This window comes from Equus asinus, chromosome 29, assembly GCF_041296235.1.
Source record: "Equus asinus isolate D_3611 breed Donkey chromosome 29, EquAss-T2T_v2, whole genome shotgun sequence".
Lineage (NCBI taxonomy): Eukaryota > Metazoa > Chordata > Mammalia > Perissodactyla > Equidae > Equus > Equus asinus.
The window spans coordinates 21,909,793-21,935,751 of NC_091818.1; the positions used below are offsets into that span (position 1 = coordinate 21,909,793).

The 25,959-nt window shown below is 39.2% G+C and overlaps 1 protein-coding gene across 2 annotated transcripts in view; it reads left to right on the forward strand.

Annotated features, from left to right (window-relative positions):
* Positions 1-25,959, forward strand: part of ODAD2 (outer dynein arm docking complex subunit 2) — a 187,137-nt gene that overhangs the window by 146,705 nt on the left and 14,473 nt on the right. The window lies entirely within an intron of this gene.

Genomic DNA, 25,959 nt, shown 5'->3' on the forward strand with positions numbered 1-25,959 from the left:
TGGCCGAGTGGTTAAGTTTGCGCGCTCCGCTGCAGGCGGCCCAGTGTTTCGTTGGTTCGAATCCTGGGCACGGACATGGCACTGCTCATCAGACCACGCTGAGGCAGCGTCCCACATGCCACAACTAGAAGAACCCACAACGAAGAATACACAACTATGTACCAGGGGGCTTTGGGGAGAAAAAGGAAAAAATAAAATCTTTAAAAAAAAAAAAAATGTTAGTTATTTTCTTTAGGTTGTTTTCTTGTACACTATAATTTTACTGCTTATTGCCTCAATTTGGAGCCTATGACAACAAGATGCATTTTGAAATGTATACCCAAAGCGGGCTTGATATTTTAGACAAGAGTTAAAATAAAATCTCCAGTTAATCATATCTAGTCAATTTTATATATGCCGAATATGAAACATCTTAGGAGGAATAAAGCTTAAAATACCAATTGGTAACTTTTTGAGGCAATTATTTTAATTTATCCTTCAAACCTATTATAGTTGAAGAATATGATGTTAATTTTTCTGAAATTAAACCCAATTTACATTCAAATATGTCAACTTTTCCATTATAAATCTGTTTTTATAGCATGGGTTAGGCCAAATTAATTTCTTCAAGCAAAAAGCTGGCGTAAAAAGCAACTTTTAAACTAAGTACTAATTTTTCAAAGCAAATTATAAAAGATATATTGGGAATGTTAATTTCAAATTGCTAAAGAATGATAAAAATGCCACTTTTACATGATTATGTTCACATTTCAAAATAGAAGCTTTTCTAATTTAAACTTACACATTCTATTGTGGAACAGGGACTTGCACAACCTAACTTGCCATAAGTATACAGTCTTTAAAAAAAACGAAGCTATAAAAATTAAGTGGACCCATAAAGTGTCTGACATATAACATATGCTTAGACAATTGCCAGTTACTTTAAGAAGAGAATTTCTAGACTACTCAGAAAGTTGTAAATTTAATAAGGTTTACACATTACAGTTCAATTGGCGTATATCCTGGGTGTGTATGCAACTCTCAATTATTTCTTCTAATGCAAGTCAATAGATAATCCAAAATCACTTATGAATTGTATTCTGCTATTCAAGTCTGGAAGCTGTTCACCCACCCACACAGCTTATATGTGTTAGAAAAAGAAGAAAGAAAGTAGAATTTGTTGTGCTCTGGACCCTTCCCAGCTCATCACCAGGTATCTTGACATCTTGAGAGTATCATGAGGTATCTTGAGGACCTCTCTGTCTCATCTATTTGCATTCCTGACTACCTGCTATTTCTACTGGAGGACAACTGTAAAGAACGGGACCTTGTTTTTTATAAGTTACTCTGTCACAGTAGAGAGGCAGGCCTTACCGTGGGCTCTTCCTTCTTGGGACCATGGGTGAAGCGTAAGGACCTGTGTCTTCCTTCTCTGGTTTTCTTTAAGGAGGGAAGAAATGAGGGTGTAGTATACCAGATGTACACAGAATAAATGGAGTTTGGTAGTTGCTTGGATATGGGGAATAAAGGAAAAGGTTGAGTCAAAAATGACTCCAACTTTCAGGCTAGATGAAGAGAAAGGTTCCATTAGCAAAGATAATGAAGAAAATATTTGGCACATTAGGGAGGTTATAGTACCTGCAGTGAATATGTCACAATGTGTAACTCCCGGCATTTCTGAGTTCAAATGCATATAAACTTTATCCACTATTTTGGCAAATCCCTGGCTGTTTTCATTCTTAATTGCTACTGCACCTTCCTAGTCAAATGCTCAGTGTTATTTCCCAGTCCTGCACCATTCCTGCCGCAGCTGCCCAGGAGCATTGTCGACAGGTGCTTTGACAGTTACCAGAATCATCCTGTCACCCTGTTATAAGTAATTTATTCTGGAATTAACCTTCGCCGTACAATTTCCTCAACAGCAGCAGCGCCTGACGTCATGCGATGGATCTGTCTCGTGTGAACTGATGTTGATTCTGCAATAACAGTGAAGGAGCAGCCTTGTGGGTCTGGAACAGATTGAGTTCAGTTTCTAATGTGTTCAGTTTAAATTGGCAGTTTGAATTTTACGTCTAGAGCAGTGCTGTCCAGTAAGAATGCAACGTGAGCTACATATGTAATATTAAATTTTCTAGTAGCCACAATTTCAGGAAAGATAAAAAGACACAGGTAAAATTATATAATTATTTTAGTAATATATTTATTTAACCCAATAAATCCAAAATATTATTTTAACATATAATCAATATAAAAAATACTAAGAAGATATTTTACATTATCTTTTTTTTTTTTGTGCTAAGTCTTCAAAATCCGGTGTGTATTTTACGCTTACACTACATGTCAATTTGGACAGGCCACATATCAGGTTCTCACTCGTGGCCAGTGGTTTTCTTATTGGACAGCGTGAGTCTAGAGACAGGAGAGAGAGGAAGATTCAGGAAGTATCGGTGGAGAAATATTAAGCCACGAGCCAGGGCGGATAAGATGTTTTTGGCAGAGAGTTCAGAGAAACCTGGAAAATGTCTACATTTTCCACTCACAGAGCAAATAAACTAGGAGGAGGAGCTGTCAAAGTAAACTCGAGAAGTTAACAGGTTAACCAGCAGTTCTAGGAGCCAAAGGAAGAGCGAGTTTCCAAAGGGTTTGTGTTTAAACACTGCTAAGTGGTCAACAAGGATTTCCTGCCTCAATTATGTTGAAAAATAATCCTTGTGGTAGAGCCTTTCCAGGTAAGAAGCACTTCTGTAGGAACCAATAAGTCCCCTGCTCCGGTAAATACAACGTAATAGGAAGAACTCAATCCGTGTCCTCTTTATGATTGGACACAGACCTCCTTCTCAAAAGTGTCAGCCCAGAGTCTCGTATCATTACAAAGCCTTGTGAATGTGGATGCAGAGCTGTTGGTAACAATATTGAAAATATGAGATGTCTAGGAGATGTATCAAAGCTACTTGCTAATTATAGCAAAACCGCAACATAGGAAGTAATATAAGGGGGGGAAGAAGTTGCAGGAAAAACTGAGCAAGACGAGCCCTTTCCTAAGACTGAGAAAGTGATTGAATAGAAAGATGATGAGCACTATAAAAGGCATTAAGCTCCCTTCCCCAGGATGACATTGCATTTATTTTTGCAGATTTCCATACCAGGCAGGTGAAAGCTACATTATGGCCTGTAACTTTCTGGAGGGCAGGAAATTGAACAGATTGTAGAAAATACAACCGGAAGTGGGTCCAGCAGTGGCAGAGTGAGGGGAGAGCATTTCAATTTGGGTGGAGCTGAAAGGGTTGTCTTGGCTGCCTCCCAGACTCAGCACAGGTAGTGGCGTTCCAGAAAAGTGGGAAGATGAACCCAGAAGCAAACACTCCCCATAGCTTTTGAAGCCTGGCACAGGAAAAGAAAAATATCACTCAAGTTTTTGAGTCAAGGAAATAGACTTTAAGAGACTGAATTCACCCCGGATCTCAGTGTCTATAAGCAGTCTACATACTTAATATTTGATCGAATTATAATATTTTCTGTTAATTAAAACTCTCAAAGTAATTCTGTGGTTTGGGGTACTTTTCTCACATTTCAGGTATCCCCTGGAGTGTTAGGGTTAGTCCACTTGCCGATACGCTGATAAATTTACTTAGTAGGACTATTAGGCATCAGCGACTACATTATGATACCATGTGTAGAGTCCTCTGCAGACTTGTTTCTGATTGACTTTTTTCTTGTTATTTGCATGTTTCCTTTGAAGCAAGAAAGAAATTTATGTTTGCTTAAGGGTCCCAATAAGTTAGATTTTAGTTTATCATGTTTAACTTTAATATTAATAACATATATCAAATGTTTTCCTTATTTCATTTTTATTTTTTGAACTTAAAAAATGTAATAGCATTAGTTAGGTATAATTGACATACACATGTGCATATTTAAAGTATACAATTTGATAAGTTTTGACATATATACATACATGCAAATGTATATGTGTATACACACACACACCCCCCATGAAACCATTACCAAATCAAGATAATGACCCCCAAAATTTCCTCGTACACCTTTGTGTATCCTCTTTCTTGCCCCTCTCTGTCCTATAATTTAATTCCAGAAAACATACATTGTATTACTTGAATATTTTTTAAAAATTTGAGACTTGTTCTGTGACCCAGAATATGTTTATCTTGTTCATGTTCCACATACGCTTGAAAAGAATGAGTGTTTTGATGTGGCTGGGTAAAGTGGCCAATGAAGTTTAATAAGATCGAGTTGGTTGATACTGTTGTTCAAGTGTTCTACATCTTTATGGATTTAATGCCTACTTGTTCTACCAATTATTGTAGATTTGCTAATTTCTTCTTGCAGTTCTATCTGTTTTTTCTTTGTGTATTTTGAAGCTCTCTTATTAGGCGCAAAAATATTTAGGAATTGTATGTCCTCTTGATGACGTCTTTATCACTATGAGGTAATCATCTTTATCCCTAGTCATATTCTTTGTTTTGAAACAAATCTACCATTTCTGCTACTAATAGATATATTCCTGCTTTCCTTTGGTTAGTATTACCATGACAAAATCTAGAAATTTTCTATCCTTTTACCCTATTTGTGTATTTTTATTTAAACTGGCTATTTGTAAGCAGTGTACAGTTGGGGCTTGTTTTTTAATTCCACGCTCAACCTCTGCCTTTTTCAGGGAAGCTGAGGGGTATTTACATAATTTACAATTAATGTGCTATTGACGTGGTTGGCTTTAAATGTGTCACCTTGTTTTCTGGTTTTCCCATCTGTTCTATCTTTTCTTTTCTTTCTCTGTCTTCTCTTGGATTAATTGAATATATTTTTTATTATTTCATTTTCTCTCCTTTGTTGGCTTATTAGTTATGATCCTTTGTTGTTATTTTAGTGGTTGTTTTAGAGTTTACAGTATACATATTTAATTCAGCACACTGTACCTCCAAATTATACACATAAATATATAGTTTAAGAATCACACAACAGTATGCTTCCATTTCTGTCCTCCTGGCTTTTGTGCTATTGTTGTCATACATTGCACTCCTACATACATTGTAAACTCCACATACGTTATTCTTGTTTTTGGAGGTAAATGGTCAATTATCTTTTACAGAGACTTAAATAAATAGGAAAAGCGCTATTTATTCCTTTTTTCTAGATGCGGATTTTCATTTATCATTTTCTTACTGCCTAAAGGACTTTTAACATTTCTTGTAGTACAGTTCTGTTGCTGATGAATTCTTTCAGCTTTTGTATGTCTAAAAAAGACTATTTTGTCTTTGAAAAAATTTTTGCTGGATGTGGAATTTTACACTGACTTTTTCCTTTCAGAACTTTAAACATGTTGCTCCATTTTATTTTCATTTGCATTGTTTCCGAGAAGAAATCTGCTATCATCCTTATGTTTGCTCACTTGTATGCCACATTTCTTTTTTCTTTGGCTGCTCTTAGGATTTTATCATTTTCACTGATTTTGAGCAATTTGATTTATGATGTGGCTTGGTGTCCTTTTCTTCATGTTTCTTGTGGTTGGTGTTTGTTGAGTTTCTTGAATCTCTGGGCTTATAGTTTTCATCAAATCTGGAAGCTTTTGAGCCATTGTTGCTTCAGATACTTTCCCTCTTTCTCTTTCTATTGTCCTTTGGAAACTCTACTTCCACCTATATTTGGCTACTTGAAGCTTTCCCATAGCTGCTTAAGCCTCTCTTCACTTTTTCAGTCTTTTTTCTTCCCTGTGTTTTAATTTGGGATGTTTCTATTTTATATCTTCAAGTTCAGCAATCTATTTTTCTTGCAATGTTTAATTTGGCTTTATTTCCATCCAGTGTGTTTTACATGTCAGATACTGTAATTTTCATCTCTCAAAATTTGATTTGGGTCTTTTTTTTAATATCTTCCCTATCTCTACCTAACATGTTGAGTCTTTCCTCTAGCTTCTTGCACATATGGAATCCAGTCCTAATAACACTTCTAATATCATTTCTGGGTTGCTCTCAATAGACTGATTTTTTTTTCTTTATCATGGGTCGTGTCAGACACAGTGAATTTTAATGTGTTGATTGTCAGATTCTTTTTTGTTGGTATTTCTATAAATATTCTTGAGTTTTGTTCTAAGATGCAGTTATGTTACTTTGAAACAACTTAATCCTTTCAGTTCTTGCTTTTGTGCTTTGTTAGCACGACTAGAGTTGGGTTAATTCCAGGGCTAATTCTTCCCTGCTACTGAGGCAAGACCCTTCTGATCACTCTACCTGACGTCCCATAAATTATCTAGTCTACCACTCTGAGCAGTGGGGTCAGGCAATGTTCCTCGCCATGTGGGAGCTTCCAACATTGTTCCATCTAATCTTTCAGGAGATGGTTTTCCTGTCCTCGAGTAGTTTCCTCACACAAGTGTTGATTAGTCCTGCACTCAAGATTCCGGGGCACTTGCTACAGATCTCGGAGTTCTGTGTTCGGCTCCCTCCTCTCCAGGAATTTGCCCTGAGGACTCTAGTCATTCTGGCCCCCAAACTCCCAGCCACATATCCCAGCTTTGGGTTCTCCCTCCCTGTGCTGCAGCCTGGAAACTCTCCAGGCAGCAGGCTGGGGCACTCTTAGCGCTGACCGTTTTTGTTTCCCTCCTCTCAGTGATCACTGTCCTTTGTTGTCTGATGTCCAATGTCTTGAAAGCCATTGCTTTATATATTTTTACATTTTTAAATTGTTTTAGACAGGAAGGTAAATCCAGTCCCTCTTAGCCTATCTTGGCATAAAGCAGAATTCTTATTTTCTTTTTAGATAATAAATTCATGGGAATTGAGCGCTGGGAGACGTGAGTTATGGATTTTAAACACACGTTCTGCAGATGAGGAAACTAAGGCCCAGATAAGTGAACTACCTAAAACCACAATCAATATATGGCATTACATCATAAGTGATGTAATAAATGATGTAATACATGATGTAAACTGTCACCAAACAGTTTAGTGCTGTTTCTACTAGATGAGTGAATTTGAAACCATGTCTCATGGGCCCTTAGGGTTCCCCTGGGAGAGATCAGGACCTAGTCCTCACCTCAGGGCAAGGGGAAGCCAATGCTTGGGGGAGGGGGGGGCACCTACTTCAACTAGAACATCTATTTTTTTCCATTTTATATATTAGAATTGTGGTCTTGTTTTCAAAACAGCTTTTTGCTGCCTTAAAAAGAATCGAAAATTACCGCACTAGGCCATGCTGCCCTTTCATAGTTCTGTTTGTGAAACCCACTAGGAGCCGTCCTTTTCATATTTATTCAGCACTTTGCTTCCCTTTATAGAAAGGTTTGCAAAATAAGAATCCCTTCAGTAGGAATTAACAATTCAAATCTTAATTCTTCGCTTTCTTACAAGTTTAATGCATATAAAAGTCTGATACAAGAAGGACTCTTGAAAGCCACTTTTTTTTCTTTTTAAGTTTTCCTCGGAGAGTGCTAGGCAATGCCTTTGCCCTTGAGATGATTCAGCTGTCTTCTAAAATATCCAGGGAGCCCTTGGGAGAAACTGAATGTGCCTGGGAGGGTCTGAGCTGATAGAATACTTGTCTCATTTGTCCAAGCCAGCTCTGCGATCACGGATTCATGAACAGGACTCCAGCTTGCTTCTGCTGAGTCACCACCACCCCTCTCCCAGTAAAATAAACTGCGCTCCCCTTCTTGAAAACCAAAGGTGAGAAAAGATGAAAAAGAGAGCTGCATGGAAGAGCAGTAAAAGAGGTAGACAATAATGAAAGTAATATTTTCATTTATTCAGCTTCCTAGAAGCCAGACGCTATTCTAAAAGCACATTTACACATTTTCTTTTATTCAACCTTCTCCATCACACAGTGGGATAGGAATTGTTATTATCTTCATTTTATGGGTAAGGAAACTGAGTTTCAGAGACGTTAAGTGACTTGCCCCAAATCACCCAGGTCATAAGGAAAGGACCCAAGAAATCTGGTTTCAGGGCCTGTTCTCTTAACGTCCCCTGCAAGGTAGAGGGAGAGCTGAGGTACCAGGGTCACATGTGTGGGTGCGGGCGTCCGTGTTTAGGGCGGTGTTTGAAGGACTAGCCTGTTGAGGAACTGCTTCACGAGGCAGAGCAGCTGTGTGGGAAGGCACACGGGGCTCTGGGGATTGGCGGAGAGCACACTTGTTTTATGGTGGAATGGCGCCTGTCCTTCCTATCACAGCCCTTACTCCCTCTCTTGAAAATACGCCCCAAATACTCTTTCTCTCCTTAGTTTTCATGATTTTCCAGCCTCTCCTGCTGCCCTTGAAGCTTCTGCATATTCTTAATTTATGCCAATTAAACATTATTACTAGTAAGAGTTATAGTATATGAAGTTAAAACCAGGTGATTTTTAAAAAAAATTATATTTCTATCTGTTACATAGACTTTAATGAGTAGCTATATTTTCCATAGGTAATGATATATTAGTTAATTTACTTAATATTAATAGCATTGTATGCTGTGTATGTTTGTGTGTGTATGTATATATGTGTGTGTTATATATATTTGACATTTTTAAAATTTAAAAAATTGAAACTAAAAAACCTGAATACATGAGCTTTGGATTTAATTTAAACCTTTTTCACTAATCTATATCAAATTTCTAAACCTCCCGCTTACATGAGCTATATTCCAAAAGTCCAAGATCTTTGTAACTAGTCACCTTTTCATGTCTTATTTTTCCTTGTAAAAACATCTCCCACCACCAAGAGGCACACTTCTAGGTACTAGAAATATCATTAATTATTATATAATAAAAAGAAAAATCCCTAATCAAAGAAATTAAAATTAAGTTCAAACTGGAAACCTGGGACAAAAAGCTCACACCTCTTAGCATATCATGAATAACAGTGTCCATTCTTAGTCTTATAACAACTTATAAGTCCGAACTCTCCTATCTCCTCACACAATAGTCTTGAGTTTATGCAGCGGTCCCGGCAGTTACTCATGGGCCACGTTAAGGGACAATGATCCCTTTCAGCAGTGTTTCCCAAAGTGTGGTCTGTAGTCTACCAGTCCGGAAGCAATATGGGGCTTGTTAAAAAAATATAGGTTGCTGGGCCATAGCCTAAATTGACTGACATAGAGTCTCCATGAATAAGACCAGGAAACTGTATTTTAACCAAGTTCCTAAGGTGACTGGAAAGTATGTGAAAGTTTGAGAACCACCGATGCACAGGAGTTTTAATGGCAAGAGAGTCACCCTGAACACAAGGGAAATGAAAGTCAACCTCTTCAAAGGAAAAGGTTAGAGAACGCCTGATGATGATTAATCCATTGCATGGAAAGCTTAGTCCACCCAACAAATACGATTGTGTGCTTAGAGTGTTCCAGTGTGTGATGTCATGCTGAACAGGATGAGTGTGGCTCTGCCTGTGTGGAATGAAGATGGGCATGTAGTTGTGGCATCTAGCTTTACAGAACCCCAGCAGAGTGTGAAGACAGTCTGTCTAGGACCCTTTATTTGCTCCTCATCAAAGAAAAGACAACAAGGAGGAGTTTCTGCTAATACTATAAAAAAGTATTACTTCAAAGCCATAAGCTTTGAAAATAGGAATATAAGATCTGACACAGTATGCCAGACCTCTGGCCAATCCAATTAATTTTGTTGCCTTTGAAAGGATATCAATGTATGTGTTACACGATACAGCGCTTCCTAACCTTTCTCCCTGTCAGCAGAAAAACGTGCAGTATTTGTATGGCACCTTGGAATAAATGGACAAAGCTGCTTGCGGCCTGGAGGCAGCTCGTCTGGGAAGGAAGAGGTGATTCCACCCTACTCCATTGCCATCTGTTGGTTCTTAATCTATTGAAATCAGAGGAAAATATGCATTGCCAAGTGGGGGTGAGACCGCTTGAAAAGTGTAGTCCGGAATGACCACATATGCTTCGTGCCAGTCCAGGAAAAACTCCTCCCTCACCAGGGCACCCCTTTTTCAAAGGAGTAGAATAAAGATACGGTGTACAGATTCTCCTCCCAGGCAGGACGTGCCCTTCTATTCACCATGCCCAGAATTCAGGAGGAGAGAGTAGGGCCCAGGGTCTTATAACCGTCTCAAGCACTACAAGAAGGGCCTGGTCAAAAGAAATAAATGGACAAAATAATTACCAAGTGTGCCGAATGCTGTGAAGGAAACAAATGGGGTTGAATGAAGAGTAACAGAGGGATAGCCCACTTTAGACCAGGAAGTCAGAGAAAGCACCTTGAGCAAGTGTATCTAAACTAAGATATGAAGGATGAACACTGAAGAGTCTGCAGATAAAAAGTGTGTGCAGAGGCCATCGGGTGGGAATGTGCTTAGAGTTTCCAAGGACCTGCAGGAAGATCAGGGCAGTTGAAGGAGTGAGGCAATGAGAGTGACCCAAGATGCGTCGGGAGAGCTGGGTGGGGCTGGATTACATGGGGAATGCTAGGCCATAGTAAGGAACTGGGATTTTATTCTAGTGTACTGAGAAGCCATTGAAAGATTTTAGTTGGAAAAGTGGCATGATCCCATTTGTGCTTTTAAAAGATCACTCTTAGAGGTGTGTAGGGAGCCAGTCAGAAAGAGTGGAAGCCAAGAGCCCTCTAGGAGTCTGTGAGCTGTCAGCGTGCAAGAACATGGCGGCCTAAGTGCGCCTTCGTTACAGATTAGATGAGAGGTTAAAGGCACAGGAAGAATTAAGGATGCATTCACAAACTTTTTTTTTTTAAAGTGTTCTATTACAAAGGGAAAATAACCATAGTGATAACAGGTGCTACCAACACTCATTTTTATTTTAAATTTCACCAAATAATTTGGAATCGTCCATTAAATGAATAATTAGCACAGATTAGAATATTAAACTTAATAATAAGAGATTGCAGTGCTTTTCTTTGACTAAAAAATAGTTAATATAAATAATTGTATATATTTTATAAAATGTATATTACAGTATAATCTTTTTTTAAAATAGCAGCCAATTACTGAGTGTTGGCTGCTGGACTAGGTGCTTTATTCCTTATCTCATTTAGTCTTCACAATAACCCTGTGATGCAGGCATTACTGTCCCTATTTTAAAGGTCCATAGATACAATGTGTCCAAAGTCCCATAGATAAGAACGCAGGATCCATTAGGATACAGTAAATTTCAAGCAACATAAATAACTCAAGTAGCTTGGGCACTAAAGAGGACACATGGATGTTTGACAGATCTCATGGGCAAGAAAGCAGCAGAGCCCTTCGAAGGTGCTGGGACAAGGGCCTCAAAGGTTTTTTAGCATCTATTTTTTTTCATCTGTCATCTCTCCTCCTTTCTGTATCCATTTCATTTCAGTCTTTCTCTGCCAGTTGGCTTGCTCTGTTTCTCCACGGTTTTCTCCACTGTTTCTCCTAGCTTTTTACTCTCCAGTCACCCAGTGAGGTCCCATATTATTTTCACTTTCAATTCAAAGATCTCAGGGAATGGAATCTGATTGGCCCAGTTTGGGAAAAGTACCCACCCCTCGTCCAAACAAGTGTGGACAAGGAAACAGCGTGGTATTTTACAGAATGGCTTCCAAGGCTTGCCACTGAGGGTGAGGTCCACAGACAGTTAAGAGCATTCCTGGTGCACTGAGAAGACACTATAAATGTGTGCATTAATGTGACAAGCCAGGATTTCAATCTCTGGACCACTGACGTGGGAAATTGTTAGGTCAGTTGACATTCACTATCTTTTATTATCATGCTGTCATTCAGGATGTGTTAGTTATCTATACTTTTGTAGTGAGGTTATTATTGCAAGTGTTTGAAAGACGCACAGAGGGCATTTTACCCAATATTTCTAAAATGTTGGGCCTTGTTTGTTAAAATTATAAATTCTTGCTAACAGCTTTGGCTAGCTTTATTTATTTTCTTTTTATTAAAAAACTCTTTCATAAATCAAGCTTTGTGAGTTAAATGGATGTAAATTATAAAATGTGAAAGGTAATTATTTATAATTTTTATTGAAAATATTCCAGACCTAGCTATTGCCAACTGCTGGTTTGGATTTAGCATTCTGAAGTTTAAACGGTAACATTTGGCTCTTTTTTTGTCAAATACTTCGTGATTAAATGAGGTGTGTTATTATACTGTCAACCCAAGTTTAAGAAAAGGCACCCCTTCACCATTGTAAATCTATGCAAAACAATCTTCATTTTACACACATATAGACCAGTGAAGCCTTCACATGTTGGTTTTGGGATTTTCAACTTGGCAAATTACAGATTCTCATTTTTATATCGGTCACTGTTGGTTCCAAACTTTAAATTGAAACCACAGGGTTTATCTGGCACTCACAGCAAGCTAAAGCTTTTCCCTTGCTTTAAATTAGCTGCTACTTAATGATTAAGAAAGAGAGCACGAGATGGCAAATAACATTAGAACAATAATATGTCCAAATCACTGTCAACTGTTCAAAGGCTGCCCAAATTTTTGGCTGTGTAAAACCAAAAACCTGTCCATCATGTTGCATTCAAAACCTGCAGAGCAATAGGTAAATGTCGTAATCTTTTATTTTTGTTTAGTATAGAGGAACCCAAGGAAAGGCAAAAACAAAAAGTCATTTCCATCTGAATCATGTTAAAGACCTACCAGGTGTGGGCCACCCTTTCCTGAGTTGGGTGAAGCTGGAAACCAGGGCCTTGATGCTGCCTCCTGAGTGGCATATTTTTAGAGTATTATTTATATATCCTAAGAAGTTTACTATAGAATCAGTGCCAGATAAGAAACAATTTAGGGTTAAGGAGTGTTGGAGTCCATGAAAATTAAATTTTGGACTGGAGAGTTCATCTTTTTCTTAACATAATCATGTTACCAAAATTAGGAACGTCAGACTCCATTGCAGTTTTTCTAATTACAAATATAGGAAAATGACAGGCCTGGGTAGCTTATCTTGTCTAAACTGTACAGTTCAGGATTCTTCAAATTTAAATAGGTTTGGATATGAAGGCGTTAGGTTGGCATAAGATGCTGTTGGCACATGTAAAAGCATCTTTGGGTCTCAGAAAAAGATGCTTTTCCTGCCGAGCTGGAGCTCTATGGGAGCTGTTCAACAGTAGCTCTGCCCTGCAGCTTTTTTGGTGATAAATGATCCATTTCAAATAAATGAAATTGCAGCCAACTCTGCAGAAAGAATCACTTTCTAAAAAAGAGAGACAGTTCCGAAGGGTCAAAAATGCACAAACAGTATGGTAAAATAAAGTATATGCTGCTCTTTTTAATGGAAAAGATTGCTACTGGTTACGTTTGCCAAATTCAATCAGTATGCCAAAAAGTCGAGGAATCTGGCAGGGGCTATAGAGAGCAGTTCCATCTTTCATCTATATTTCTTCTCTGTATTTATCTAGCTTCAGAAAATGCCGGGAATGTCTTTTCCTTCCGACTTGGCCCTTTTGCTAAACCACAGAAATACACCGGGCAGCCTCTCGTAATTGTTTGGTTACTTATAGTACTGTCAGTCTTCAGACTTGTGAGAAATAGATTCTTTCCATTGGAAATTTATGAAAAGCACCAACAACTGTTTGTTTTCCTTTTATGAAATTTATCCCAGGAACAAAAAAAAAATCAATTTTATTAATTGGCAGCTACTTGAATCAATACACAAAGGCAGGAGGCCAGCTCATTATTTTTCGCCTCCAGCTGACCCAAAATGGTTTTCTCGTATAAGAAGCTATTCACAGATGTTAGACGTAAGAATTAATAATAATAATAATGGTATTTCAGACTTCATGAATAAGTAGTTTTTGGCACTCAGAAAGTATCTTCTGTTTTTCCCTTGAAAACAGCAATCTGTTATATACAAAAAGCACACAGTGCTTGAATTAACACGTTAGAGTCTTTAATGTACCAAAAATATGCATGCATTAACATTCCCTTCTAAGACTCCTTTTATTTCCTTCAGAATCAATCAGTTTTTGTTATTAAAAAAATACAAAACTCTTAGGTTTTTAGGAGGTGTTTTCTCTATTTCCTGACCCATTGCCATAGTCTCTCTTTGAAATGTCTTTGGACACAAATTTAAAACTACAGGTGCTAAACAAAAGTTACATTTTTAACATCAAGTTAATTATAGCCTATGCAAATTTAAATCAGAACAACCATATCTGTGGTTCAGGAGTGATCAAACCTAATGGCTTATCTTCATGGTTAACAAGTCAGGACTTGTTTATAATATCCTAGTTTGCAATATGCTTTTGGGAAAAAGCACTTCATTCTCTAGGTCTTTGTTTACCTGGGAGTAAAAGTAAGAAAAATATTCCTAAAGTTTAAGCTATCATTCTTTATAACCAAGATTAAATTTTGAATCCCTGAGGAGGAAAAAATTAGAAAAACAGCCCAAATGCTCCGTTTACAGCAACGAAAACCGACATGCAGTTTGATGGGGTCTCTTTACAATGGGGGCCTTCGTATTATACCTCTGCTTATTGTAAGAAATGACTTAAAATACGCACACTAACTCCTGCAAATGTTGCTATTTTCACCAGACCATGATTTTCTGATTAGGGGAAATCTGATCAAATTTCTGTGAAAATAAATTTCTAAGGTATTTTTTCTTAGATGGTCACTTGCCAATGAAACTACTTGTCAGAATGTCAACCCGATATTTTTCATTCCATCTTGCATGCACAGAAGTGGAAATGCAAACCTCTTTGAAAATTGTCATCTCTGCCAAAGAACGGTAGAAACACTCGTCTAAGATGTATTGCAGGATTCCCCAGAGGTGGGGCTGGGATGCTGCCGCGCAATGCCACGTGGTTGGAGGGCAGCACAGATGGAAACGTGGTGTCCTCACTATGACCAGGAGAGGCAGCAAAGATGCTACTTTATTTTACAGTGAAGTTATGTTGACAACAAAGTATCCCTCTGGATGAATGTGCCGTTCCTGCACCAAAATGTGCCCTCAGTTTTGCTTGTGCAAGTCCCAGAAATCCTTGCAGTGGGGCAGTTTGGGATCTGGAAGGCAGGCAATCAAGAGCCTAACTTAAGCAACATTCGGTCCAGCTTTTTTCTGCAAAACCAGGGCAAGTCTACACACACATACACATATTTTTTACATATCTGACAAAGGACTTGTGTTATTCAAATTATGTAAAGAATTTTTACAGCTCAATAAGAAGATGATAACTCAATTAAAAATTGGCAAAATATCTGGACACCTCAGCAAAACTATGTGAAGGGCAAATAAGCACATGAAAAGATACTCAACACCATTAGTCATCAGGGAAATGCAGACTCAAACTTCATGCATCACCACCACACACCTATCAGAATGGGTACAATTCAAAAGACTGACAATATCAAGTGCTGACAAGAATATGGGGGCACCGGAAGTGTCATCTACTACTGACGAGAATGCGAAATGGTACAACCACCTTGGAAAAAAGTTTGCCAGTTTCTTAAAAGCTAAACATACACTTCCTATATGACCTAGCACCTCCACTCCCAGATATCTACCCAAGAGAAACTAAAACACATGCACACACAAAGACCTGTATGTGAAGGGAGATAGCAGAATTATTCATAATCACCAAACATAGAAACAATCAAAATGTCCCTAACAGATGAATGGATAAACAACCAAAGGTGCATCCATACAGTTGAATACTACCCAGCCACAAAAAAGAACAAGCCACTGACACATGCAACATCATGGGCGAATCTCAAAAACAGTATGCTAAGTGAAAGAAGCCTGTGTATATTCTTGAGGCTTAGTTGTGATTCACTTAACTATCCTCTTTAGGTTTGATTTTTATTAAATCAGTCCTCTGTGCTTCAGCACCATTTCAAGTTTTAGCTCTGATAGTTGCTCAATTAAATTAATAACTGATTAATTGACTATTAACCAGACCTTAATCAATCAATTACACTTATCATTAACAAATCAAAACCACTAATATGGTTTAACAGTAGTTTTCATATTCATTGAAACTCTAAGAGAAATGATGTCCTATCACAAAAAGAATGATTTGAGAGTGAACCATTAAGACAAGGATCCTGACAGCTAATAGGCACTAAATCTGCCACAAGCTGTTTCAAGAATAAGAACATCAGAATTTTCTGATGTACTTTTCAAAGGATGTAGCCAATGATTTGTATGCAAATTTAGGTAGGTTTTGAAAACAGCATTTTAGATGGTATAGGTATAATAATAATATAATTTAGACTGATGTCGCAAAGCATGCTCATTGATCCAATTTGGAAAATGAATAAATGTGATTCTGAAGCCTACTAATTAAATAAATAAGACAGGGTGCAGGGAAATGAGTGTGTGTTTGGGGCCAAACAGAACTGGGTTTGAATCCTGGCTGTCAGCGCAGCTGCCAAGTCACCCAGCTTCCTTGGGCTCTGTGTCCTCCTCAGTCCTATGAGGATGACAATATTTCCCTCTAAGAGTTACAGAGAGGATGAAATGACGAGAAAAAAAATATATATATCAAGAGCCTGCCTCATGGTAGGCGCATCAGAACACTCTTATTGTGGTTATTTTTGTCAGGAGTAGAATTCTGCCAAGTCGAGGCTATGGATGTGAGAGAGGTGGCTTTCTACAGGGTTCCTCCCTGGGTTCAAGTCCTGTTCCTGAATCTTAAACTAACTAATTCTATGAGCAGCTACCAAGTCCTCAGCCTCAATGTTTTCAGTGTAGACAGAATTTGAGGTGCTGGCTTTCAGCAGTTTCTCCTCAGGGCCTGAATGCCACATGCAGGGACCCTTTATCCGTGGCAGGCACCGTGCCACTCTTGAGAGTGGTTTGGTTCTCCCGTGGCTTGGCCAGGATGCAGAGGCCTTGCTCTGTCTACAGATATGAATGTGCTGGTGCAGCCACCTCTCCACCTTAGGCTGTGTGTTTTCTTGGGAACTGTGTGCCTGTGGGTAGACTCAGGGTCACTGACAGCATAAAGCTGAGTAATACAAGATAGTTCAGGTTTCTCTCTACATCGACACAAAATTTTCTGTTCAAATGTAAGCTCTCAGGCAATTTCTTCAGAGGCCATCTGAATCAGATGTGTGTCCTCTGCATGCAGAATTTGGGTTGTTGATAAACAAGGATATAGGATAATTAAAAGGGAGAATCACCAGGAAACCGTGGCTTTTGTTTACCTTTACCAAGCCTTTTCTGTAAAAGCCTTTTCTGTGGGCAAGTACTCATAAATGTGCCACTGAACTTTTTAAAACACTAACGTGGTTTCCGTTTGCTTTGAACACGGCCTTGCATGACCTGACTCCTGCCTGTCTCTCTGCCATCATCTTGCCCCTCTCTCTCCATCCTCCCTTGTGGCATGGACTGCTGGATATCCACTAACATCCATCCTCCCCTTTGATGAACATTTTAGCGCAGCACATGGCTGCCAGCCACACAATACATTTCTCAGCTTCTCCTGAGTCTCAGTGCGATCATATGACTAAGTTCTCATGAAGGGAAGTGAGAAGAAGTGATACATGCGACTTGTGTTTCTTGCCGTACATCCAAGAACACACGGTTTCCCTGGGTCCCAGCTCTGTTCCCCAAGGCTGAGGGATAGAGGCCACTGGGGCAGCTTTGGACTCAGAAATGGGCCAACATGTGGAAGATGGCAGTACCATGCTACCAGCCCTGGTCCCCTTGCTCATGCAGTGTAACATAAAAGAAAAAAACTTCTAGGTTGTTTAGACTACTAAATTTTGGGTTCTTTATGTGAAAACAGTTTATCATGGGCTCAAAGTAATATCCTTATGGGACACGGCTTGGCAAGCATTTGCTACTACCTTGTGAAAAAAAACATGCTCTTGGTAGGAGGCAGCTACAAGCCAGGACATATGAGGGGAACAGAGCAGGGGCTGGAAGCCACTCACCCCCTCTGCTGGCACCTCTGTGCTCTGCACAAACTGCCACTCTCTGTAGGTGCCCCGACTGTCCCTCTGCCTGGAATGACCTCCAGATCCCCACGCCACACTTTGCATTGCTCACGTCTATCTGGCAGGTTTCAGATTCACTCTTGTTCCCCCGGGAAGTCCACATTCACCCCCTGGCCCCATCTGTGCTTTCCTAAGACATGTACATCTCTTCCTCTCTAAGGTAATGATGTAATTGTTTGTCTCAGTAGATTGTAAGATTCCTGAGGGCAGAAGCCATGCCTGTCTCGTCCACTTCTGCATTCCTGGGAACAGTTCCTGCCACAGAGCAGAACATAGTAAATATTTGTTGAATGAGGCAATGAACTGCTCTCCCCATTTTTAGCCCTGCCACATAACCATAATATCCTAATAGCAAAACACCCTGCAAATGTGAAGACAAAATAAAAAGGATCTGAGGAGGGATATACATTTACGGTATTTCTCCTCTACGTAGCCACATAAGCCACAGAGCTTAAATTGTTTAATTTGCGAACAAAACAGAAAGAGGCTAAGTTCCTCTCATGCCTTTGGTTTTCAACTCTCTATTTTCCCTGCTGCTAGAGAAGTTTAATTTTTCTCTTTGATTTTTTTTTTTTCAGTTTATACCCTGGAAAAGTAAGGTGATAAATACAGGCAATCATTGCAGAGTATGACTATTGCCAGGCGCTAATGTTTTCAAATTGCTGATGATTTTTAGGGACACCACAAACTGGCCGCACTATCGGAAGCATTTGGCAGTCGTAGCTGGCAGCAGGAAATCAGACTGTAAATTTAGAAAGCATTGCACCATATTCGGGAATGTACCTCAAAGTCACCTCCAAATATGTCATGGTCATGTAGCTGGGGTTCGGAGCGAATTTAACTACCCTTTATTATGTATTTTGTGGTACATGAAAAACTTCAAAAAAACAAGGCTGGGCAAAGAAGAAAGCTAGTCTGTTGCATTAAGGTAAAAATTTCATCACAGATTCCACCTGCCTCTGCCAAGCTGGAAAAGCCATCTTGTACTGATGCTTTCTTCTATGCTTCGACTTTACTGAAATAATTTTAAAAATGATTTCTATTACTTACTCCTTTATTGCTTACTAGGATAATTTTCTCAGCAACTGCTTATGTCAGAGTGAATGGATAGGCTGAAAAAGAGATGTTTTGTTTTGATATATGAGAGCTTTAACATACCATAGGATCATGGGGAATAAGATTTGCATTGTGAATGCACCCTGTTGAAAGCAATGTTAAGTCCTTTTGCCCTACGTGTAAAGCAATAAAGGTTGAGGGGGAAAGTAGCATTGCTGGTTATGTGTATTCCGGTAATTCGTGAAATGTGCTAACAGAGCTTATGGGTTCCTTTACTGTGATAGCCTCAAAAGGAGAAAGCCAGGTCACTATGTAGATTTCCAGGACATTTTTGACAAAGTTCTGTACCAAAGCAGCTAAGCACTCTGCTTCGGCGGCCTGGGTTCACGGGTTCAGATCCCAGGCACAGACCTATTCCACTCACCAGCCATGCTGTGGAGGTGTCCCACATACAAAAAAATAGAGGGGGATTGGCACAGATGTTGGCTCAGGGTGAATCTCCCTCAGCAAAAGAAAAAAAGAAAAGGAACATGTGTGTGTGAGTGTGTCTGTATGTGTGTTTATGACTCAACATGAGGGGGAAAGAAGTAAGCTTTGTTATAATTAGGGGACCTGACAAGGGGACAGGCACAAGAGAGAGAGTAGATGGAGAAGGCAGCTCTTTCCCGGCAACATCCTTTCAAGGGTCAATACTAGGAATAATCTTATTGAACAATTTGAAAAACAACATACACGGTAAAGTCCAGTCTGTGAATACAAGTAAGCTATAAGGAATATTAAACCAGAGAGATCCAGAGTCATCATGCCCAGGCAAAAGAGTGTCTAGTAACTTTTACTATGTACCAGAGAAAAATAATTCAAGTGTGTTTTAAAAAGGAGTATGAGTTGAAATGAATGAAAGAATCAGAGGAGTAATTTCGAAATCTTCTCAGCCTTGTTTGTTGCTGGAGACGAAATATGCAGAGCATCTTAACTTCAAAATAGTGTTGACTGAGTTAGCCCTCTGTTAGCCCTCAAGGATACAAAGATGAAAATAAGGGGTTCTGAGTGTGCTTGGCTGCAAGTCCAATATGGTGCAGGAGCAATGGTGCATCATTGGTGGAAGCAGCATCCAGAAGGGTCAGCCAAAGGGAGGTCCTGGTCCCCAAAGACTGCACATGGCATGCAGGGGAGCCACATGTTCCATGGTACCCACAGGGAGGGGTTGCAGAAACAAAGAGGCACCACTGAATGGAACCATTTCAAGTGGAGGCAGTTGACCGTGACTACAAATTTCAGCCTTCGGTTTGGGCATGATGGCCCAAGGGCCGGGGAGAACCAGCCGCATCTCAGGGAATACTGTCACCAGGCATCCAGGGAGCAGGCCAGACCAGCTCCCTCTCCATGGGCACTAAACACCGAAGAGGCAGAGTCCAAGACTAATTGACTTAGTCTCTCTAGGCTGCAGTTTTCTCATCTGTAACACTAGAATATTAATAGTATTTAACTCTGGGTTTCTTGAGAGCATTAAATAAATTAGTATATATAAGGCACTTTGAATAGTGCCTGAGACATGGTAAGCACTGTTTGTTGAAATGTTAGCTATGGTTATTGTCTCCTTCCTTCTCGAGGGATACCACCCTCCCTGCCTTTCCTGGATGCCTCATGGTGGCATGGGTGGGGGAATGCCATTTCTGGTGGAGGTTGGGTGATGATGAACTGAGAAAAGTCTGTCCGAGTTTGGCTTGTGTCCTGCCTCAGCTTTGCTTTGTAAAGAGAGAGACCTGCCCCACCACCTATTCCCTGAGTCTGAGGACACTGGGCATGTAACATCCAGAAAGCTGTGCAGCCATCGGTCTCTGTCTTCTGGTCCTCTGCCACGAGACAGAGAGAGGGCTGTCCCCCTGGCCACCGGCCACCACATGCCTGACTCCTCACCCTATACACAATTTGAGAGCTGGACTGTGTCTTCCTCACAGTACCTTCTACATCACATCACAGGTAATCAGCGACATCTTTACCTGATTGAACATAGGAAACAAAGACTTGCCCACCTGCGTTTGGATATGATATATCCAAAAAGACATAATAGAGAAAAAATTGATTTAAAAAGAAAATTTTGCCAGAAGTATAAGATATGCATTGAAGAAAGCTAGATCAACACAAAATAAGTATTGACCCAAATAAGCTACTTAAGCACCTCAGATTCAAACTGAGTTTAAAGTAAGATCAATATTGAAGGGATGGCTTTATTAAAATGTTTGATCAGGAACTCTGGGCTGGTCGGGGACCAGGCTTAGCGATGCTCCATCCCAGCTCTCTCAGGAGGATCCTGAGACAGGTCAATATAACATAAACACTGTTCTACAGGTATCAGTTTAGGGAGACCTTTCATTGTGCTACCTAAAATTTATCACTTTGGCATATAATTTGAAATTTCATAAACTAAAGATTTGGCTTAACAATTATCTTCTTAAAAACTTGTAAATGTAAATTTTAAAATCTGGGAAGAGTGAGCAAGGCTATGAGTCATTTAAGACTCAGTAGGAATGTGTTTAAAATGTGGGCTTCCAAAAGTCTGACTGAGACTGTCAGAATTGAGAGAATGAGAGTTGTTAGGATTGTGGGGCAGGTAGTGGTTTGGGGTGATTGTTGGAAGAGTAAGTGTGAATTGAACAGATCTGTGTGGAATGAATGAGCCGTGAGCTGGCCTCACCAGTTGAGGAGTGAGCAGCAAGGGGAGGTGTTCTGTAGTGAGAAAGAAATTCCAGGAATAAAGTGAGGAGACCAAAGATTAGCCCTCCTCCAATTATGAAGACTAGTGTTTTTTTGTGCATTATGAAATTGGAGAAGGTACCTTGAGAGTCTATTTGGGGAACAGGAAGGAACAGGCAGAGTGCTAGGATCCCATGCTCTATTTTGTCTTCAGATGCTTCATTTTATCTTACGTATGTACGTTTTATGTATATGTGAATTTCATAGAAGAGTTAAGGTTTTGTTTGGGGGGAGAAAAAGAAAAGAGTTCCACTACGGAAAAAAAAATTTTTTTAATCACTGGCCTAAATACCATGCTTAGGGCCAGCCCTGCAATTCTGAACAGCTAACTTGGCAAAAATCATGCAAGATGGACTCTGAAATGAACACGGTCTTTGCCAGAAGAAGAAGAAGGATCATTCTGTTCTAAAATTCATTCAGTTCCTTTCACTGCAATTTGAAGGTCTTATATAGATGACACTAAAAAGGATCATTTTACATAAGTTTAGCAAAAAGGCAAGACCAAAATTAATATTTAGTTATGTATTAAAAATTTTTAGGAGGTTATCAGGGGTTTTTTTGTCAGAGTTGGTAGAAACATTACTTTGTGAAATTTTATGGTAATATTTTTTAGGTTCCACTTTTAAAGATCTTAGACATTATAAATAAGTTTTAAAAGAGAAATTAAGAAAACACAATCACATTTGACTTATTCTTTCCCACAAATTGTATCAGATTAGGAAAACATTCCCCAGATGGGTAGCAAATGACGAGACAGACTTTTAAGGTACACTTGATACCAAGAGGGCGCAGTGGAAGGAAGGGCAAGAGAGGCCTTGAGAATGAGGTTAAGTCAACTGGAGTTTAAGAAAAGCAATTATTGGGCCAAAAGAATCTTTCACTTAAGGTTATTTCCCAAGAAATTAGTCATTTATTTTCGTCTTTATGAGCTTAGTTCCAATTTAGTAGGAGCAGGGAAAGCTATTTCTTTGACACTGAAGAAGAAAAATTGTGGCTCTTCTCTCCAGGCTTGTGCTTTATTTTTTCCATATTAATCTGCTTTTGAAAGCTGAAAAGAAATCAAAATAAAATTGGGAAAGTGGTTTCACTAAAGGTTTTTTTTCCCTTTTCAAATCTTTGGCTTATTGTCCTATGGATATCTTTCCATTTTTACCCCCATGGGGGATGAATTCTATATCCAATAAAGTATTTTTAATATTAACATGTCTTTGGTTTTGAATTCCTTCTAACGGTGTGCCAATTTTGGGATATAAATGCAAACAATATAACATTAAGAATTTAGACTGATTCTAATATTGAGGAATATTGTGGAAATTATTATCCTTATTTAGATAATTCCTGGCTTGGCCTTATTCTTATATTAAACAATTTGAAATTTTTTCTTAGGTTGATAAGATTTAATTTTATAATTATACATCAGATTTTATAAATTCTTAGCATTTCCTAGAGCAAAGTTGTAAACCCAAACAAAATCTTTCCATGGAAAACTTCTTTACATAATTAAGGTAATTTTTTTCTAATAAATAGTACATATCTTTTATTGCTTTAAAATATTTCTATGTTTTTATCAATTGTAAACTTATGTCTGTATTAAGTAGGGATATTACTCACATGAATTTGCCTTCAATATTAAAAATAAAAGTGAGGTTATAGGCAGAAAATACCTCAACTTCCTGTGCCACACCTACAAACTTATCTGTAGCTGCATTCAGGATAAACATCTTCTCTCTGGAATTTCTCTGCTGGCTATTCTTACCCACTGTACTCATGATCCCATTTTGTCTCCTCCAAAAGCTGGAAATTCTGACATTGGCTCTTTCCTCTAACTTCTGCATATTCAATCTTAATCTCTCCTTGCCTACTTGCTCATTTCCTAACTCCCCAGTATTGAGCACATCCTCTGTAGAGTCCACCATATCAGAGGAGTAGCATTCTCTGAGGATCCTCTTTGCCCCAGCTGCCTCTGACTCTTCAGCCCACTACCATTGGCTCTTACCTTCAAAAATTCAGAGATTGTGCTATCAGTAATCTCTAGGATTTCCAAATGTCTAAATCCAAGGGACTCTTTTCAGTCCTCAAGTAACTTAATCTCTCCAAGGTATATTATAATATTGACCTCACCGGTTCCTTAAAATGTCACCCTTCCCGGGTTTCTGTGATTCCACAGTCTCTGGGTCCTCCTCCTACCTCTTTGATGACTCATCTCCTTTGTAGGTCTCTCTTCTTTCTGGCCAGTCCACTTGTTATAACTTTTTAAATAACATAAGTAATGTATGTTCACTGAAAAAAATTAGAAGCTAAAGATAAACAGAAGGGAAAAATATCAACTGGAGCCCCTGAGGAAGACCCCTGTGAACCCTTTTGGGCAACTAGAATTTTATGCCTACGGCATTGGGGAACCATTGAAATATTTTGAGCCAGGGGAATCAGTTTTTCCATTTGCCTTTCAGAAGTTACTTTGGTTTGAGAATGGAAGGGAACAAGGATGGAAGATGAGTTAGGCAGTGTTCAGAGAGAGATAATGGTGGCTTCAACTGAGGTCATAGCACTGGGAATGGAGAGGAATGGATGGATTCAAGAGATATTTGGGAAGTAAAAACAATAAGACATTGTTACTTTTTGGATGTAAAGAATGAGGAATAAGGTGAGAGAGGACACCTAAATGTCTGGGTTGGGTGGCTGGATTTAAGGATGATAGAAGGCATCTGCTCCTAGAGGAAATGAGCGTTTGTTTGGGACATATTGGCTTTGAACACCTTGGAAGACAGTTGAACGAAAGTAGAGATGTGAGATATATACTTAATAAGTAAATGAAACCTTAAAGACTATTTGAGAGCCATGGTTCATGAAATAGCGAGAGTGAATGACATTTCTCTTGGAGGGTGTACAGAGAAAAGAAACAAATGAGAGGGTTCAAGGACATACCATGATACCCTGAGTCATACCATGATGGGCAAAAAGAGGATTCCAAAAAAGAAGCAATTAGAATATTAAAGAGAAAAAAATCCAAACAAATCAGGAAAGTACTATTTTAAAGACGTCAAGAGAAGAGATTATTTTAAGCACAAGCACATGACCAATGGGATAGATGTTACAGAAAAGTGAAGACAAGAACCAAAAGTATCCACCAGATTCATAGCAACGTGATTTCTGATAATCTTGAAAAAGAAGTGAGGAAATGGAGGCAGCGAGTGGAGACCACTCTTTGAAAAGTTTGCCTGAGAAGAAGAGTAGTGAGGATGATAGCTAGAAGGGGAAATAGGGAAGTTTGATTTGAGCAGTTTTTCCTTTTGTTCATTTTGTTTCTGTTCTCAGACAGCCCAGCCAACTTGAGCATGTTTCAGTGCTAAGTGGCAAGAGCAGGAAGAGAGGCGAGGCAGTGTAGATACTAGAAAGAGGAAGGATAATGGCAAAGTGAGCTTCCAGAGGAGGTGGAGAGGCAGGGGAATTCAGAGCTGGAGGGCAAGGAGATGAGTTTAGCCTGAAGGAGAGACAGACACCTCTTGAACATGATGGAGAGGAACATGAACATGGCAAAGAGGAAAGGATGGGCATGCCTGCCATGGAAATCTGTGAGTGTGAAGGCAGGGAGCTGGGCCATTTCCCTTTTTGTGATTTCTATTTTCCCCATCCAGTAGGAGGCAAAGGCACATGCTGAGGGTGAGGGGACTGAAGTGGTGGGTTAGGTAATTTGAGGAGAGTAGACAACATTTTAAATAGCTGCTGTGGAGAATGGAAGTTGACAACAGAGACACCTGGGCAGAATTGAGAGCCAAATGAGATGAGTGATCATGAATGTGTATGCAATTGCACCAATTTGTGTGCATGACCAGAAATGTGGTTGAGATACAAGATTTCAGTTTGTAATATTGGCACGGTAGGAGAATAGGGAAAAGAGAGCTAAACCTAATGACAGAACGCAGTTGACATGGTGGACCATAGAGTGTAGGCCACAGCAAGGAGATTATTAAGATAGGTAAGTACCTCCTGTGTTCTTGATCCCATTCTGTCTCTTCCAGAACCTGGAATTTCTGATGGAGGGCAATTAGAGGCAGAGATGGATCAGTTGCTGGTATTAATAAGGTCCAGGCGTAACCACGAGAATGGTTAACTACTTAATGTGGCACAGAGGCGAAGACCAACTGTGATGAGGAGGTCAAGGTCTGAGGCCAGAGGAGAGGTTATTGTTTGAGTCAAACAGTTTGTTTTATTTTGAGGTGAGATGTCATTTGAAATCACAATTTTATCACATTACAAAAAAACATATATTCAGTAGCTCAGATGTTAGG